Source organism: Desmodus rotundus, chromosome 2 (assembly GCF_022682495.2).
Source record: "Desmodus rotundus isolate HL8 chromosome 2, HLdesRot8A.1, whole genome shotgun sequence".
NCBI classification, from domain to species: Eukaryota; Metazoa; Chordata; class Mammalia; order Chiroptera; family Phyllostomidae; genus Desmodus; species Desmodus rotundus.
In genome coordinates, this window is record NC_071388.1 from 156,803,031 (window position 1) to 156,822,876 (window position 19,846).

Here is a 19,846-nt window from a genome sequence, read left to right on the forward strand (position 1 = left end):
ACCTACCTTTGCCCACCCCCCTACTTGTGAGAAATGGCAGTACACAGGCCTGGCAGCACTTGGACAACAGCCAAATTGCTAAGAGAATCTTAAAGGGTAGAGATCAGAAGCAATCAGTGTCAGGGCCCTAGCAAAGGGCTACAGTCGACTCAAAACTTCGGACTTCAAAGAGGACGAAAGTTGGTTTCCATACAAGCTCCCATCAATGTTGACAAGGTCATGGATGTCAACCTGTGTCACATCTCTGCATGACTTGCTGTTATAATAATATTGTGTCTTGAGAGAAGATTTCCATGCCAAGGAAACACTCTGATTCTTTTTTTCTTTAGGTTTAAATGCATTTTATTTTTAGACAACCTACATGACCTGTTTTACTTTAAATAAATAAATAAACAAACAGTGCCTTAAAAAAAAAAAAAACAGTGCCTCCACTCTAAATAAGTCAAGGTCAAAATAAAACTGTCCTAAGTCCTGGTGTGTGGATGAAAGGCAGCAGCCAGTTATGATGGCCAGTTATAATAGATCCAAATTGCCAAGTTTGTTAACATTTTTCCATTCCTAAACCATCCTTAAAGAAAATCATGCGTGGGGGTGCACCATCCTCATGGTAGTCCAGCAGAGCAACCATGCCATCTGGATGCATGTTTTCACCAAAAAAAAACCTGGTCATTTTCAGAATTATCAAGAATGTGCTTGATCTGCAGCCCCTGTCTTTAAAGGTTTTACTCTTTCTAGTCTATTCTTCAAGTTTCCCTTTGATTGATTTCCTGTAATCCTTGATGTACTTATTGCAGGCTTCTTTCGTGAAAGTGATGGTTCGTGACAATATCCACATCAGTGATTACTGTGCTTTTTCCACCAATGAGCAAGTCAGCAGAGTTACCCTCTGTCCTACTGATCATCTTGCCCTCCACCTCCAGGCAGGCCCATCAGCAGTCTCCCAGATCTTGGAGATGTTACAGAGCAACTCAGCATGGCTGAGGAAGTTCCCATAGATGATCGCGAGAGCCGCTGGAAGGAGACGACAGCAGCGCTGGCTCAGCAGGAACCAGGCGCTCACAGCCCCCGCGGCGCTAGGGAGAAGGAGGGAGCAGGCAGAAAAAGACCCTCTGATTCTTTTTAATTTGCCATCAAAAAACATCAGAAGTCTTCTAATTAAATACAGAAACTGGCCTTTACATTTTCCTAAGTCTCTAACAGGAATGATCTCTGCGGTCATCAGAAGGGAATTTATTCTGGATGTCCCAGAGCACAGGGAGGTACTGGTGGCCTTGCCTGGTATAATTTCACACCAATATTTCAGTTCTTTTGTGCTCCTGTTGTCCCTCCCCTCAGTAATGGGAGGGTGAGCAAAGGGCCTTGTTGAGTCATAGAATTCTCTTGCCCGAGACCTGCACATTCCTTGCTTTTCTATCTGTTGCCTGTAAACAACAAGCTACCCAGCATAATCACCAAGGCCCCTGATTTTACAAGGGAAAGGACCAAGGAGTTTTATTGAGAATTCATAGTTCCATATCAGAATACTGCAACAATAATCACAGCTTCATGTCATTGTTCAGCAACACAGAGCTTGCTAGCCACTAATATCTTGAAAATATATTGTTATAATTTTCCAAAAAAGGTAAGATCATGACTCTGATGCCAATATAAAAAAGAATGCATGTTAAAGATTTTGTCTATCTCAGTGAGAAAACTGAGGAGATGTTACAACTAATTCAAAGGAGAAATCAAAAAAGACATATTTACTTGGACTAAAAAATGTTGAAATTAATGCACAAATAAAGGTAAAGCTAGCTTCTCCACAGTTGGGGGTGGGGGAGGAATAGTCAATTTGGAATTTGCATGTCTATAGACAAGAATTATTTTACATTTCTATCAGTTCTCTACAATTTACAGAAAAGTAGCTCCCGTAGAATCAGAATCAGATAACATGGAAGGTGTTCCCCAGATAGTGCATAATTTTTCATTGAAGCACAAAATGTTCTATATTTATACCAAGCTGAGATTAAGGAGGTAGTAGATAGGTAACTTATCCAAGTAAAGAGTCTAAAAGAATGGTTGAAATTATCAAAGATCTTTCAAGGAGCATGGCCACTAAGATTTCCCTGGTTTCATATCATTGAAGTGCCACTACTTGGTCAACAACGGTAGTAAATACTATTATGTGTCTAATGGTATACATCAGTAGTTCCAGAATTCTGATTGAACCATTTTATTCCATATTTCTTGTGAAGCCACAGCCCAAAACTATATGTTTGGGACATTGCTCCTCTGCACCTAAAGTTCATTCATTTTTTTTAACCACAAGAGTGGGATCTGTGCCATGGTTGGTGTGTCTCAATGGATTAAGCACCAGTCCCCGAACCGGAAGGTCACAGATTCAATTCCCAAGCAGGGCACATGCCTGGGCTGTGGGCCAAGTCCCCAGGCAACCAATCAATGTTTCTCTCCCTCTCTTTCTCCCTCCCTTCCTCTCTCTCTAAAAATAAATAAATAAAATATTTTAAAAAAATAAAAAAGAATATGATTTGTGGAACTGGATAGAAAAGGAGCTCCTGACACTATAACTGAGATAATGATGAGCCCTACATATAATATTATCCCCTCTATCAACTGGAGTCTTTGTAGGTAGGCTACCGAAGAGTGGAACATGACCCTATTCCCCACCCTAGGCTTCTACCCCTATCTTGCTACCTTGCTGGCTGTGTTTTCTGACTCCTCAAGGGCCAAGCAAGAGAAGAAGGGGAAAGGAAGCAGAGAGGGAAAAGGAAAGTTATTAATCAGAGCTGGCATGCCCTGGCTGGGTAGCTCAGTTGGTTGGAGTCACCTCACTCCACCAAGGTTGCAGGTTCGATCCCTGGTCAGGGCACATACAAGAATCAACCAAGAATGCATACATAAGTGGAATAACAACTCGATGTTTCTCTCTCTCCCCCCAACCCCTTCCTCTCTCTTTCAAATCAATACCTTTTTAAAAAAATGGTCCTTGCCCTCTGGTCTGACAGATGTTTAAAGCTGGTTAGGTAAGTTATGGTCTCTCTTGTGATCCCTGCAGAAATCCTCACTGGGAACATTCAATTTAATTTCTAGTCCCGGTAAGTGCATTATCCTCTTGCTAGCTGCTCCGCCCCAGCATTCCACAGTCATTGTCTCTCTTGGGTTCCCATCACTCAGTCCAGGCTTGGAGAAGATTAGAAAGAGCCCCAGGCCTGTTCTTTCTCCCAGTGATCATATCTAATCTAGAAAAGTCACATGCATCCTTTGCTCCCACCTTGGGTCAGCCGGATAATCCACATTCCTGCCTTCTACATTCTTCAGTCAAAAGTCAGGCATTAGTCCACACCGCCACCTTCTGCTCCCCCAAATGCATTAGACACATAGCGAGATTTCTGAGGCACTCCTAGCACTAGGCTCAAAATGAGAGAAAAGGAGGCAGACACAGCTCTCTTCAAAGACATCCTCTATCTAATCCTTCCTTCCCATTTTCCACCTTATCCTTTAGAACTTTGATATGAAAAGGGTTTAGAAACTTCCCTCAAAATTTTACAAATCCTACTGAGTGACCTCACAATCCACTCATGTGGCATTTGTCATCTTAGGATCTCAGCTTAAACTTTCATTTATAGATCCTCCTATAAGAGTTTTCTATTATGAAGGGAAACAAGGACTCATGAAAAGGTAGGTTCAGTTATAGATTTTTTTTTAAGTTACATTTTAACACATCTAAGCTGTGACTAAATGTTGGCCCAGCTTGATTCTTATTTACCCCGTCAGTTCAATATGTGCATGAAACAGGAGCGAGTCCTGGGAATCGGGAGTTCCCAAAGAACTCAGTGGAAACAAAAGCAACTCTGGCTAAGAGGGGAAGTCAATGAAGTGAAGGAGCATACAAGTTGGCAACCATCTGCAAAAAAGTCAAATTTCCTCTCCTCCAACAACGTCAAAAGAGTTATGTCTGAAGACTAACTTAGCTGATGGCTAATGCTTGGTCTGTATATTCAGTGGAAGCAAGAGGTAAAAATATTCACAGTCAAAAAAAAAAAAGACAGAACCAGGATCAACCGTGAAGAGAGATGATGGTTCAGCTGGAGTGAACTCAAACTGCTGACTTACAAGACTGGCTGCTGGCTGGGCATCTCAGGAAATGCTGGATGGCTGAGCACAGGCTGAGTGTGTCAAGGGCTTAAATGCCCAACTACAGGAGTAATTAAGTGGTATTATGTGCAAATTAGATAAATGAGTTGTACAGCGTGGGGTCACACAAATTCTGTGTGAAGTCAGCCCTTCTAACGTTTATCATGGTTCCATTCACTCACCTTCTTAGCATGACTTCATGTCAATACTCCAAACCCTGTGTTTCAGATGTCACCAAGAATGCTAGGAAAGGAAAGCTATTCCATCCATGTTCCATGAAAGTTGGAGGAACTCATGAAAGACTGTACAGAGTAAGAGAATATTAGTGTTTTAGTTCTTTTGCCTCCTTGTAGTTGTCTGTTAAAGTAATACAGAGGAGGAAGATTTCCCAGGGTGGTATCAGAGCAATTAAGGACTGTCACGTGGTGGTTTGCCCATGGCCTAGCTGTGTGCTTAGTAGTGTTGCTTCTGCTCAGCATAGTCACTTTCCCAACCCACCTTGCTTCCCCTGGGACCTGATAAATCCACCCCCTTTGATCCCTTCTATTTTACTTACCATTGCCATGCAGCAAATCACTTCAAAACTTACCAGCTTAAAACAACCACTTTATTATGCTCATGGATTCTTTGGATCAGGAACTTCACCAGAGCACAGCAAATAGGACTTGTCACTCTCCCACAATATTTGAGGTCTCTGATGGGAGGACTCAACAGTTGGGGCTGACTCTACGATGGGAACTGGGAGGTGTGCTGGAGTCATCTGGAGATGTCTTCACTCACATGTCTGCCCTGGGATGCTGCCCGCCAGCTGAGCACCTACACAGGCGTCTTCTATGACCTGGGTTTTCTCGCAGCGTGGCAGCATGGGAACTTCGCGGTTGCTCAGAATTCCAAAAGCTGAATCTACATCCCCTTTCCAACCTAGCCTCAGAAGTCACACAGCATCCCTTCCACTGCATCTATTGGTTATTAAATGAATCACATCCAGTTGAGAGTAAAAAAGGGATATATACCCCATCTCTTGATGGGATAAGTGTCAAAGAAATTGAAGCCAGTTCTTAAAAACCACAATGAGATATCACCTCACACCTGCCAGAATGGCTATTATTAATAAATCAACAAACAAGTGTTGATAAGGATTTGAAGAAAAGGGAACCCTCATGCACTGTTGGTGGGAATGCAGACTGGTGCAACCACTGTAGAAAACAATATAGAGTTTCCTCAAAAAATTAAAAGTGGAGCTGCCTTATGACCCATAGTTTCTGCTTCTGGGAATATATACAAAGAAACCCAAAACACTGATTTGAAAGAATATATGCACCCCTAGTTCACTGCAGCATTTACAATAGTCAAGATTTGGAAGCAGCCCTAGTACCCATCAGTAGATCAGCAGATAAAAAAGCTGTGGCACATTTATATGTTGGAATATTACTCAGTGGTAAAAAAGACAGAAATCTTAGTTTTTCTATAGCACAGATGGACCTAGAGGGTATTATGCTAAGTGAAATAAGCTAGTCGGAGGAAGACAAATACCATATGATTTCACTTATATATAAAATGTAATGAACAAAATAAACAAAATAGAAATAGACTCATAGAGAAAGAGACTGACAGCTGTCAGAGGGGAGGGGAGTTGGGAGGCTGAGTGAAGAAAAACAAAGGGATTAATGAAAAATAAATAAATCCTTATAGACACAACAGTATGGTGATTACAACAGGGAAAGGGGGGTGAGAGGAGGTAGGAGGGTGTAAAGGGGGGTAAATGCTGATGGAAAAAGACTTGTCTTTGGGTGGTGAACATACAATACAATATATAGACGATGTACTATAGAATTATACAGTTGAAACCTTTATAATTTTATTAACCAATGTCACCACAATGAATTCAACAAAAAATATTTTTAAAAAGAAAACCAATCTTCTCAATTAAAATGTATCATTCCTTCCTTCACCTTCACTTAGATACATACAATCATGTCCTAAGTACACTTCTCTTTTTTGTCATCATTTCCCCATTTGGAGTCACCGTGCAAAGAAAGATAAGACTTCTCTAAGATTAAGCACTCTGCTTAACTCCCCCTATCACCTCACCTGGCCAAGTACACACAAAAACACATAAACATACATACTCGCACATCACAATTTTTGTGGAATTAAATAAACTCTCTTTGTTGTACTTATTAAGATTCAGAAAAACTGTCAGAGTTGATTTTATTTTTGGTTGCAAAGAGGTAAATCTTGAATTGTTCATCTTAACACCAATAACGTAAAATAAGCTTTCATTTTTCACCATTCAGAAAATTTTAGCAACAGGTCTATTAACTCTTTGATTCAATTTTTAAAAAACATTATTAAATTCACACTAGCTACTTTTTCACAATACGCAATTATATAAGCAATCTTTCAAGGTAAATGTTCTTTACAGTCTGAACAGAAAAGTAGAATATGTAATCCATTAGCACTAAAATAATTCTAATCTTCTTTAAAATATATATATTCTTAATAGCAAATAAACAATGACTACTGTTAAGGAAGTTGAGAAAAATGCATTCATTTTAAAACTTTTTAAAATCAAAACTGTTCATAGAAAGCTTAGAAGCTCTTTGTCCTTAAAAGAAAAAATCTTTACCTGATCACGTTTCATTGGGCTGAAAGGCATTTGTTACCCAGCACTATGATATAATGGGGGCACAGAATTTGCTCCAGTTTTTAGTAAGCCTTCTTTTGTGGATTCTTGGGGTGTCATTTGTTGCTCCCTAATTACTGGCAGACCCAACACATTGGAGGATAGTTACCCTGCCCACAAATCCACAAAAATGAAAAAATATATATAACCTTTATTTAGTAAATTCACCAAACTATTTCATGGTTGTTTTTATCAGATTATGCAAGGTTAACCCAGGAATTTCGACTACGTCCCTGACCAATGAGAACAGTGATAAACAGCATTAACAGTGCAATGGAAGAAATACAAAATGCTCCAGGGTTATCAGACCGATAGGAAGGCATCCCAGGGGAGTGAATCCCTATCTCATAGGAGAGTTCCCGTTTAGATGGCTAGTGTAGAGATAACTGATGTAGAGCAGAGTGTGAGTGCCCTAAGAGAGATTCAGCGTTCTTCGGGGGTTAAAAGACTAAAATCACATAGGTTAGAGGAATCATGAAAACCTCATAGAAGAAGTAGCTATGCAACGACTTCCAGCCAACCACTTAGGGTTCCACCTTTATGATTTTATTTATTTAGTTTTATGTATGTATGTATGTATGTATGTATGTATGTATGGAGAGGGGGAGGGGAAGGGAGAGGGAACGGGAGAGAGAGAAACATCGATGTGTGAAAGAGACATCTATCAGATGCCTCTCACACACCCCCAACTGGGGACCCTGCCTGCAACCCAGACACGTGCTCTCCTGAGAACTGAAACCGACCTTTTGGTTTGCAGGCTGGCACTCAATCCACTGAGCCCCACAAGCCAGGGCGGACTCCACCTTTAAATGTAAATGAATGCTCAAGATCTTTCAGCTATTTCTGGAAGACAACAACAAGGAAGAGAGAAACTGAAACAAGCAAAGGATATAAAAAGAAAGGAAGTACAAAAACTAAAAAAAATCAAGGAATGAGGAAGGAAAAGAAAGATAATACATGGAAGAGATTAAAAAAAACTTACAAAACAAACAAAAACTGGCCTCAGAAATAAAAGAAGGTATATCCTGAAAAAAAAAAAAAAAAAAGAATAGGTGCTATGGCAACAGATAGCCCAAGAACAGGAAAGAGCTCTTGAAAATTAAAAATCTATGCATTAGGTTTTTTTAATTAAGTAGAAGTTTTGAAAAATAAAGTTATACCAGAAAGTAGGAAAATGAGAAAGAGAGAGAGCAAAGAATAGGAGAAAGATGAAAAATACAAAAGATGAGAAAATCAGTCCTGGTTATGGAACATGTAATATTTCTGAGTGCCAAGAAGAGAAAAGAAGACAAAATGAAAGTGATAATCCAAGAAATAAGTCAAGAAAACTAGTGGAGCTGAAGGATTCCAGTCTATAGCCTGAAAGGACTCACCGAGTGACCACACCATTAACTTAAAGAGTCCCATTCCAAGGACAGCATCGTACGATAACTGACTATTGGGGATAATGTGAACATCCTTTAAGTCTTTAGAAGAGAAAACTTTAAAAACTGTATACAGCCCTGGCTGGGCAGCCCAGTTGTTTAGAGCATTGTCCCAATACAAAGTGAGGTTCACACCCCAGTCAGGGCACACACAAGAATCAACCAATCATAAATAAGTGGAACAACAAATTGATTGATCTCTCTCTTTCTCATCAATAAATAAATATTTTAAAAAGTATTTTAAAAATTGCATACAAATGAACAGAAATTAGAATGGCTTCAAATATCTCATTAATGACCCTAGATGGCAGAAGTCATCAAATTTTTGCAATGCAATGACTTTTCACCTAGAATTTTATACCTGGTCAACCTTTACAGTAGACTAAAATCATTGCAGACACACAAAGGCTAAACAAATGTACACTTTTTCTTTTTTTTTTAAGTTCTTTTTTATATATAAATTAATTTATTGTTGTTCAATTACAGTTGTCTGCATTTTCTCCCCACCCTTCTCCCCCACCCCAGCCAAACCCACCTCCCTCCCCTGCCCCCACCCTCCCCCTTGGTTTTGTCCATGTGTCCTTTATAGTAGTTCCTGAAAACCCTTCTCCCTACTATCCCTTCTCCCCTTCCCTCTGGCTATTGTTAGATTGTTCTTAACTTCAATGTCTCTGGTTATATTTTTGTTTGCTTTTTTCTTCTGTTGATTATGTTCCAGTTAAAGGTGAGATCATATGGTATTTGTCCCTCACTGCCTGGATTATTTCACTTAGCATAATGCTCTCCAGTTCCATCCATGCTGTTGAATACTCTTTTTCTTAGAGAGCTAAAATAAGCAAATGAATCAAGAAAAAGAGAAACCATGGATCCTAAAAAACAGGGTATCTAATTTAGGGATGAGTCAAAGAATAGTTACAGGAGGACAGCTCAGCTGGAGAACGACCAGTCCCAAGTGCTCCCCAGAGGGCTCTAGTGGAAAACTTCCCACAGAAATGAATGAAGTTAAAAGACCATCTGACATGTTCAGCATTCGGGGAAATATTGACAGCAGTTTCACAAATTTCATGGAGAAAAATTAAGGATAAGTACTGAAAAGTATGTAAGCAAAACAAATACTGTGGTCAATTAACTTCAGGAAAAGCAATTACAAGAACTATAAAAGTAAGGAAATCAATTCATAATTTACATGATTTGGCTCAGGAGTGAATAATATTTACATAGTATGTTATCTATGACTCTCAATCGAAACAAAAATTGTGATAGAATTCTATCGTGATGGTGAAATGTTGTTGCCTACCCAACACTCCTCCCCTCCCTCTGCCACCGTCCTCCATCTAGATTTCATTCAGGTATCTACCATTTTCTCTTCGGCAACGTGCTGTAGAGGAGTCTGATCTCCACACCAGCCCTAAGAGGTAAACCCAGTTAGTCCCATTCCCCTTAGTTGTGATTGCTTTAGGAAGAGGCATAACCCCAGTCTGTTGAGGGGCTTCTTAAAGAAAAATGCAAGGAAGAGTCAGTGTCCTCTTCTCCCTCTGGATGTGGGAAAAGACAATGTATTTGCTGCCACTGTCTAGCAGTCATGAGGGCGGTCAACCTGAAGGCCAAGTCAACAGCCCAGGGCCGGCAGGGCGAAAATAACAAGTACCTGGGCTTTGGTGATGCCCCTGAATTACACAAGCTTGACAGATACTGTCTTCAGCCTGTGTTAAATGGAGATAATAAATTTCCGTATTAAGTCAGTAGAGTCAGGATTTTCTACAGTCCGCACTCGATAGCATCCCAATTTTGTTTTGTTTCTAGGGTTGGAGGTGGGGAGGGAGGGAAGGATGTAGCCTGAAAGTCAGAGAGGTAAATTGCTAAACCCACATCTACCGTGACAGGACAATGTAATACACTGTCTTAAATTGTTCAGTCAAGATAGAGCAATATACAACCCTACATTTAGAAGCATAGGGGCAGATACCCGGGGAAAAAGGCTAAAATACTAGACAGTGGGTGGTTCTAGGGAGTTGGACTAAGAGTTTCAGAGAGATGAAGTGATGCCATTTGATTATTTTTAATTATGTTGGTGATTTCAGCCATGGGGCCATCAAACTGTTCACCAGGTCAGATAATGAAAATGACCGATTCATATATGCTTTCTCATCTTGTTCCCTGAGCACCTCTTGGCGGGAGGGGCCTGAATCTGGTGTAGGAAGGAAGTGCAGTTACTTCCTAGGACCTGGGAGAGTCAGGGGAGAGGGACCAAGGCCTTGTGATGTTTGTTAGCATCCTGTTAACTCCAGTCCTCCTTCAGCTTACTTCTCCAGGAAGTACTCCGCGTAGACTCAGACAGGCCCCCGTTAGGCACTCTTGTAACACACTACCCTATCACAGCAGTAACCGAATAATTATTTCTGTAATGAAGTGTTTCTTGTCTGTCTCCCCCACTAGACAATAAGTCCATGAGTCACAAATTATGTGTATTTGGATTGATTTTACAATACCTAGCACGATGCAGAGTATATATGTATATAGGCAATAGATACTTGATGGATAATTGAAAAAAAGGAAAACATTACTTTTAAACATATTAAGAAATGCCCATCCTTACACATATATATATATTTGCCAATCTGGCCCAAAAGACAGGTATAATTTTGATTCATTTACACTGGACGGCTATTGTTTTATTGATGCTTGTCATTTTTTTATTTGACAATCTAAGGGCAAAGAGGTCTGTGCCCCTGACTAAATAATCAGGTAGTGCATGTTTTAAAAATTCTGATGGCCTGACAGTTGAAAATTGCTATTTTAGATGACCTCTTCCAAAATACCAACAAAAACGAGGTATATCTGGGGACTGAAAACTTAATCTTTTTCAAATCTAATGTATATATGTATGTAAGGTAGTATTCAGTGAATGCCTGAAGAGACATGCAAACCATTCATCCATACTGGTGCATGAGCTGCATTCTTCACAGCAACAGAGCTCAGCTAAATGCAACTGTAAGGAGGTTACTGGAAGGTCTTTAAGATAACATTTCTTCCAGTTACTTTTTCTCTTAATGTAAGTGCCTATTTGAGGTTACCTGTTACTTTTGTTAAATAAATAATGTTTGTTGCATTTTGAAAAATGAATGAATTAGATATCTGTCTACTGAATAAAAAAGAATATCCAAGACACATGGAGAAGAAGATAAAATGCAAAACAATGCCTATGTTATATTCTTCTTGATTGTTGTAATGGTTGTATTTTTTATTTTTTAAATGTTTATTTTCTAATTTGAGAGAGAGAGAGAAACATCGATGTGTTGCCACTTATTTAAGCATTCATTTGTTGTTCTTTGTATGTGCCCTGACAAGGGATTGAACCCACACCCTTAGTGTATTGGTGAAATGGTTTTAAAAGGATATATACATGCATAAAGAATATATCTGGGCCGTGGCTGGTGCAGCTCAGTGGATTGAGTGCCAGCCTGCGAACTAAGGGGTCCCCAGGTTGATTCCCAGTCAGGGCACATGCCTGGGCTGCAGGCCAGGTCCCCAGTAGGGAGAGCATGAGAGGCAACCACACACTGATGTTTCTCTCCCTCTCTTTCTCCCTCCCTTCCCCTCTAAAAATAAATAGATAATTTTTTTTTAAAGAATATATCTGGGAATATACATAAGAAGCTGATAATAATATTTGCCTCTGACAGAGGAACCCGGGAAATTTGGGATCTGGGATAGAAGACTTTCCATTCTATACCTTTTGCACTGTTAGAATTTTTTTTGGCACATACATTAATAAAATTTTAAATAGAATAGCTTGCTTAAAAATCTAATTTTTGAAATAATATTTTCAAGACCAGATGAGTAGACTTTCCCCATAGATCTTTTCTTTTAATCAATCTGAAATTATAAATATGTAAGATGACTGAATCCTGATTTAATTATTTTGGACATGTTCTCCTTAATGTACATTTACTATATGCCTCTGCTTAAAATAAAAGTCTCTTTTTATATAGCTAATAATTGTTTCTAAATAGAGAAATGTACTAAATGTCTGCTAAGGAGAGTTCCTCTATACTAACTGCCTTCACTTAATGTAAAAGGTACATTTCTGAAGCCATATTCATTAATTAATAAAAATACATCTAATTTCATTTACATGGCCATGCATTTCATAAGAATTGTATATTTTATAAAATAAATTCCAATGATACTTCAATGTTATTAAAATAATTATTAATAATTATTATTATAAATTAAATGTCAAGAAATCTTATTTGTTAACATTAAATATTATTAAGAAAAATAATACTTATGTGAGACAGTTGCAACCATTAGCTAGTTGCTGTGCTGTCACAACTGAAGATATAATCTCATCAGACTACAAGTCAAAAAGCACACAGCGGGGGAGAAATTATCGTGTACGCGGGAGTCCTAGCGACAGAACTGCCAAACATCGGTGCAGTCAGCTGCGATCCTGCCACGCTGAGCAAGGCGCTCAGAGTGTAAGTCTTCCTGAGCCACAGAACTGTCCCAGAGAATACAGTCACTGATTACCAAAATAGCATACCCTGGCATCAAGAATGTGCTATCAAGTAAAAACAGTCAACTTAAGACATTTCTAGCTATCTCCACTTCAAGTAATTAGTTTTCTAATAGAAGTTAAAAGGTCAGTAGTATTTTAATAAAATCGCTAATTTTGCAAGAAGAATGTTTTCACCTAGTCTGATTAATATCCAAGATATTGCAATTTATTTTTAGGTTATAATATATTACTTTAATTTAACATTGCAATGTCTATGTCAATGGATTATTTACTGCTATCTGTAACTTTATATTGATATTAGTTGTAAAGGTTTCAATGTTCAACATTTTTTAAACGTTTAGAGATTTAGCAACATTTGGACCAGGCTAAACGGCACAGAGCAAAGGTTGATCTTGTCATGTCAACGCTTAAAACTGAGAAACAGCTTCCTTATCTTAAATTGTCTTACTGTGTCTAAAGATAACTCATTTTAAATAGACAACAAATTTTTAAGTGGAACTGAAACAATGATATTTCTGTAAATAAATGGATAAATATTAAAGTACTAGAAAATTCAATTATTGTTTTAAGCAATTAGGATTTAAAAAATCTACTTCCTTACAAATACGCATATTCCTTCTGAGCATCATTAAGATATGTATAGTCTCATAATATCTTCAACTATAATCACGTGCTTTTATTTTTATTTTTTAAAAGATTTTATTTATTTATTTTTAGAGGGAGGGGAAAGGAGAGAGGAAGAGAGGAAGAGAAACATCAATGTGTGGTTGTATCTTTTGCACCCCCTAGTGGAGACCTGGCCTGCAACCCAGGCATGTGCGGGACTGGGAATCCGGTGGAGGACCTTTGCTTCGCTGTCCCGTGCTCAACCACTGAGCCACACCAGCCAGGGCACTTTTAAAAACAAATTTTACATCAGATGACATAAATTAAGAGGCCACAGTACATATTCTGTCCTACCAAACTGTTCTCAGTTGCACAACCAGGCCCTAGTGCTGGAACAAGAGGAAGGAGGGGCAGAGGCTGCTAAAAATGCATCTCACATTCTAATGACATACTATTTTACACATTTTCAAATAGACTCCAAAGGTGGCAACCCGTGTAAATCCAGTGAAAAATTATGATACACTGTCACCAGTGTGAAGCTACAGTGCCTGTGAGTGTTGTGACCTCAGAGAGAGGCTTGTTGGTGCGTTGGTGAGTTTGCTGAGTGGCAGGGCAGAGCAAGAGCATTAACATCATGCCTTCTAAACGGTGCCCTGAAACACAACAATAGAGAGAACGCTGTTCCTGGACGTGGAATTTCGGAAGGACTAGCCCTTTCCCAGCCTTTTCACCCCCAGCCCCCAGGATCCATTCAAAATCCCACTGACTAATAAAGCCCTCAAAAACAAATAAAAAAACACTAAAGCCACTAAAACAGTACATAGAGTGCTTTTATGATTAGCCTTGGTGCATGCATCCAAGAATGCAAGGACAAACACCTATAAACTTTTGTAGCCCACCTACGATCCCGGTTCCTGTGATCTGTGGCCCCTGCTGATTAGGAAGGGCACCCACCTTTCCTCCTGCACCCTACCTGATACTTTTGCAACAATCTTGGACTCCCACAACACTGCCACCAGGCCCAGGACAGACACCAGTAGTAGATGAATTAGTAAGATTATGGACTCAACTACCCTACTTGTTGTCCACATTCTACGACCATCACCTCACAGATTTCTCCCCACACCCCCTCCCTTGGCTAGAAGAGGGCCAGGACCCCAGAGGAGATGAAAACATCTCAGGTGTAGAGTTGGCATGTTTTGGACATCACTAGTCTTGCTCACGCTTTCTTCTCAGGATTTTCTCCATCACTCTTCTTTTCTTTCACCACTGCGTCTTCCTAATTTATACCTGGATTTTTTCAATTGCCTCTAGTTTTCTGCTCATAGTCTCTCCCATTTCTCATCATCCTACACACAGGTATCTAATAACCTTCCTAAAACACTTTCTTCCTGTCACTTCTCTGCAATCCTTCACTGCCTTACCACTGTCAATTGAATGTTAATAAAATTTAACTTCTGACTCTGGTTTCGGAGCCCTCTGTAATCTGGCTCCAAGCTCTCATCCCAGATATACTCCCGGTCCCATCTGATTGCATGCAGCACTGCACACTCTCCCTGAGACTGCCTGTTTCTGCGCTTCTGTTCATGCTTTCTCTCCATTGCTCTCTATCAAATTCTTCATCTGTAAGAACTAAATCAAATCTTAGCATTTCAAAGAAGCCTTGAGTATTCCAGTTGAGATTAAGCTTTTTCCTTGAAACCATCCTTATTTTTTCTACCATGTGGCCCTCACCACCCACTGCTTTGTAGTATAATCCCTTCTGACCTCCCCAAATCCCCTCACCTTCAACTGCAGGACAGTGGAGCTTTGGATGCCCTGAAGCGCCGGTCGACTTCAGACTGCAGATCCAGCCCACAGGATTTTTGTCAACTGATTTGATTCAGTGTTGTTGTCAACACTGAAAATTTAAGAGGTTTCTAAAAAAAAAAAAAAAAAAAAACGCTGTATTTCTTGTTTCTTTCGAAAACTCAGAAAATCTTGCCACACTGCCCTGCACTCCTACAAAGAACATGCTGAGGGTGACTAGTGGTCACCTCTCTGAGACAGAGTGGTGTTCTCCAGTTCTCACACGTTTCCATCTCTCGCAGTCCTTAAACGTCATTCATACCATGCAGGCATTTGAGTTTATGATCTCTGCTACTAACACTTTCTCGCAAAGTAAGGGAAGGACGGAAGGAAAGAAGGGAGGAAGAGAGGGAGGGAGGGAAGATTAATAGACAAGTTAACCTAGCATGTGGCAGACTTCACATCCTCCGCATGTCACCTGCTGGCCAGGGACCTCAAAGCTGAATTCTCATAGCTGCCTCCTCTCCCACTCTGCTCTTTTATTGTCCTTGATTATGTTGAGAAAAATTCTGATCTAAGCTTGAGGGAAAAAAGGAGATAGACATGCCTTTTTAATAAGGACTTTCCATTTGCCCTCTCAGAGCTCTGAATAAGTGTGAGGCAGTAGTCAAGTTTTTTTGTTTTGTTTTGTTTTTTTAATCATTCCTTTGCCTCTGTTTCTGAAACTGGGAAGGTAAAAACTCAGGGACCCATGCTAGTCTCTCTCCGCTTTGCTTTGATGTGCCTCTTGGCGACCCATACCACAAAACACGGCTGTGGGTTCCCATTGTGAGCGTAAATGTGACCTTTCTTACACCAGGGGATCGTGGTTTTGATCAATTGAAAGGACCTTGTGGGCAGCCAGGGATAAGCATAAAAGGTGAAAAGGTGAGCAATAAATATGCCAGTGCATTAACACAATTAGGTTTATAAAAAAGTCACTGAGGCAAAATGGAACTTCGAAGGTTTACAAAAGCAGCTGACATGTTCTGTGCTTTAGAGATGGATTTATGGGTAATTAACTGTCCAGAACCATTCTAATTCCTGTACATAGGAAAACACGAGCTGAAACGAAGGGTGATTGATTTCAGTGGGAAAGCCCTGCATTGTGAAATGAGAGAAAGAGGGAGGGACAGTACACGGCAATCATTTGGAAGTACTGAGTTTGCACAGCTTAGGTGTGGAATCAATATTTTATAAGAGACTGGATTTTGTTGCTTGCTTCTGTTATTGCTCTTATTGCTCTTGTTCATGTGTTCTAAAGTATCTGTAGTAAGGTAATAGTTATATCTGATATAGAAAAGTGGCTGAATCACAAAACTTACCAGACCTTTTGAAGTTACTAGCATTGGAATCCAACAAGAAAATAGAAGGTATTAATCAATTCTCATTGTTTAGAGATTATCATGCTCTCCTTACAAGAGAGGAAGGAGAAACTTTTGGTTTTAACAGTAATTTAACAGTAATGCTTCCAACTCTCACCACCTCAACTCAACATCATACTAGAACTCTGACCCAGTGAAATAAAGTAAGAAAAAAAAATAAAATCTATACAGATTGGAAGGAAGAAATAAAACTCTTTTACAGACAATGTGTAGAAAACCTGAAGGAATCTACAAAAAAAACCCTCTTAGACCTAATAAGTGAGTTTAGCAAGATCACAGGCTATTAGGCCAACACACAAACATCAAACATATTTTCATGTAGCAGCAATAAATAATTGGAAACTGAAATTTAAAACAATACCACTTACAAATAACTCCAAAAAATGAATATGTAAGTATAAAACTAACACACGTTTTACTTGCTGTAAACCTCAAAACAATTTTTTTAAAAGACTTTACTTATTTATTTTTAGAGAGGGGGAAGGGAAGGAGCGAAACATCAGTGTGTGGTTGCCTCTTGCACGCCCCCTACTGGGTACGGGCCCAAAACCCAGGCATGTGCCCTGACTGGGAATCAAACTAGCAACCCTTTCGTTCACAGGCTGGCACTCAATCCACTGAGCCACACCAGCCAGGTCAAAAACAATGATTTTTAAGATAGACCTAAATAAATGGAGAGACATAATATGTTCAAGAATTAGAAGACTCAATATAGTAAAGGTGTTAATTGATCTATGTGTTTAATGCATTCCAGTCATAATCCCAGCAAGATTTTTAGTAGATATAGACAATCTGATTCTAATATTTGTATAAAAAAAGCAAAAGAACTAGAAGAGCCACAACAACTTCAAAAAAGAAGTATCAAGTTGGAGCAGCCACACCAGTCTATTTTAAGATTTACTACAGCCCTGGCTGGTGGGGCTTGGTGGATTGAGCTCTGGCCTGTGAACCAAAAATTTGCCCGTTCAATTCCCAGTCAGGGCATGTACCTGGGTTGTGGGCCAAGTTTCTGAGCTGGGGACATGTGAGAGGCAAGTGATCAATATGTCCCTCATACATCAATGTTTCTCTTTCTTTCTCCCTCCCTTCCCCCTTTCTAAAAATAAGCAAATAAAATGTTTTAAAAATAAAGCTCTCACTACAAAGCTATAATAATCAAGAGAGAGTATTATTAGCAAAGAAAAAGAACAAAATAGTGTCCAAAAATAAAAATCACACATAATTAACTTCGACAAAGATTCAAAGGCATTTCAAAGGAGTAAGGATAGTTTTTGTTTTTCGTTTTTGTTTTTTTTTTCAACAAATGATGTAGGAACAATTGAGCATCTGTGTGGGAAAAAATACAAAAAACAAAAAACCTTCGACCTATATTTTGAACTCTGTACAAAAATTAGCTCCAAATGGATTGTAGATCTAAATGTAGAACATAAAACTAAACAATGCTTAGAAGCAAACATACAAAAAAGAAATTCATGACATTAAAAACTGAATTAATAAAAGAAAAATGATAAATTAAACTTCATACAAATTAAAATACTATAGATGTCTAGTATCCTGTGTGGGACATTGATTTAAAAAAAAATGAACACTGTCTAGAGGAAGGAGATCAGGCTGGTTAGGGGATGGTGAAGGAACTGAGTTATTTAGCCTGGAGAAGAGAAGAATGACATGGTAACTCTCTTACTACACTAGAAAATCTGGCCAGTAGTTTATTAAGCTTTGTCTGTAATACTCCTGAGGAAAGAACTGGGTTCCCTGGAAGTAGTCACAAGAAGACAGACCTCAAATCACTCTAATGAAACGCATTGTGATAATGCAAACTGGGAATAAATAAAATAACCTGCCTAGATAAGCAGTGAGCTTACCATCACTGGAAATTATTGAAAATGTTCAAACAGATGTTTAAAAACCATCTATCAAGGTTATTGTCAGAAGGATTACTTCACTGAGTAGGCGGTTGATGTCTTTAACCTCTAAGGTCTCTTCCAACTCTACCTCCTGTGTTCTAAATTATAAAGGATGCTGTAAATCACCCTCACCCTGTGTGTATCTTCAACTCCTGCAACTCATTAGATTGTACATTATATACAGAATGCCTACAAAATGCTCAGGGCCTCCTCCTCACACTGACTGTCCTAAAACAGCATGCTAGGCTGGTTTAAAGATTTCCCACCAGCAACAGCGAAGATGTGCAGAACATGGGGAAAAAATAAAATTGCGCAGAGAATAGATAGATAACTTCTAACAAGAATGTACAGGGAATTTTTGACCTGTTCTATGTATGTTCGGTGAATTATTATATTATTCCCAAAATGGACTAATATGAGGTTTGTGACCTATTTTGACTTCCCCGATTTGGTCTTTGCTCTAGTCTGGACAAGGAAACTGGGAAGTTCCATGTCTTAAAAATGATCAAAAGGGCCATGGCTCATGTAGCTCAGTGGATTGAGCACGGGTCTACGAAGCAAAGGGTTGCCAGTTTGATTCCCAGTCAGGGCACGTGCCCGTGTTGGGGGCGTGCAAGAAGCAACCACACATTGATGATTTCTTCTCTTTCTCCTCCCTTCCCCTCTCTCTAAAAATTAATAAATAAAATCTTTAGGAAAATAAAAATAATTAAGTGATCTAAAGGCAAAAATAAATATGCCTGCTCACTCCTATCCTTTTTAATTATTTGAATCTTATTCCTTATATTTTATTCTCTTGTTTTCTCAGTATGAATTATCTAGGCCTAGACTTTTCAAAAGTCCTGCTACAAATTAGGAGCAATGGTGCCTAGTGGAGGTCATAGTGAGCAGGATCGGGGCCGGCAGCAACTTAGCAGCTGTCAAGCGGACAAGGACTGGGACAAGGAGGAGGCTAAGGAGATTAATTCTGTCTGGCAGGACGTGAATTAGAGCAACTGGTCGGTGTTAGTATACTGAAGTTGTAAGGGCAAGATTTAAAGAATGGATTAGACAGGACTCCAATCAGAGGGCAAGGGACACCCCAGTGATTCCAAGAGAGACAACTGCAATAGCCAAGGCCAAGGCTGCAATGATGCCTTTCCACACGGGAGTCCACAGGCTTCAGTCCCTTGGCGAAACTCTGGTTGCGAATCACTTACATCAGCTGCGACGTTACTCTTTTGAGGGTGCTCATGAAGGCACAAGAGTTCACTTTACGTGCCCATTATAGGAAGAAAGTCTGTTTAGCAGACAACAATCAATAGTATTAGAAGTGAAACCCCTCGCTGGGGCAGGTAATCACTGGAAGGAAGTAT

The 19,846-nt window shown here is 39.4% G+C and overlaps 1 pseudogene; it reads right to left on the reverse strand.

The window, feature by feature from the left end:
• Nucleotides 1-470: 470 nt before the first annotated feature.
• LOC128780310 (translationally-controlled tumor protein pseudogene) overlaps nucleotides 471-19,846 on the reverse strand; it is a 30,262-nt pseudogene continuing 10,886 nt past the window's right edge.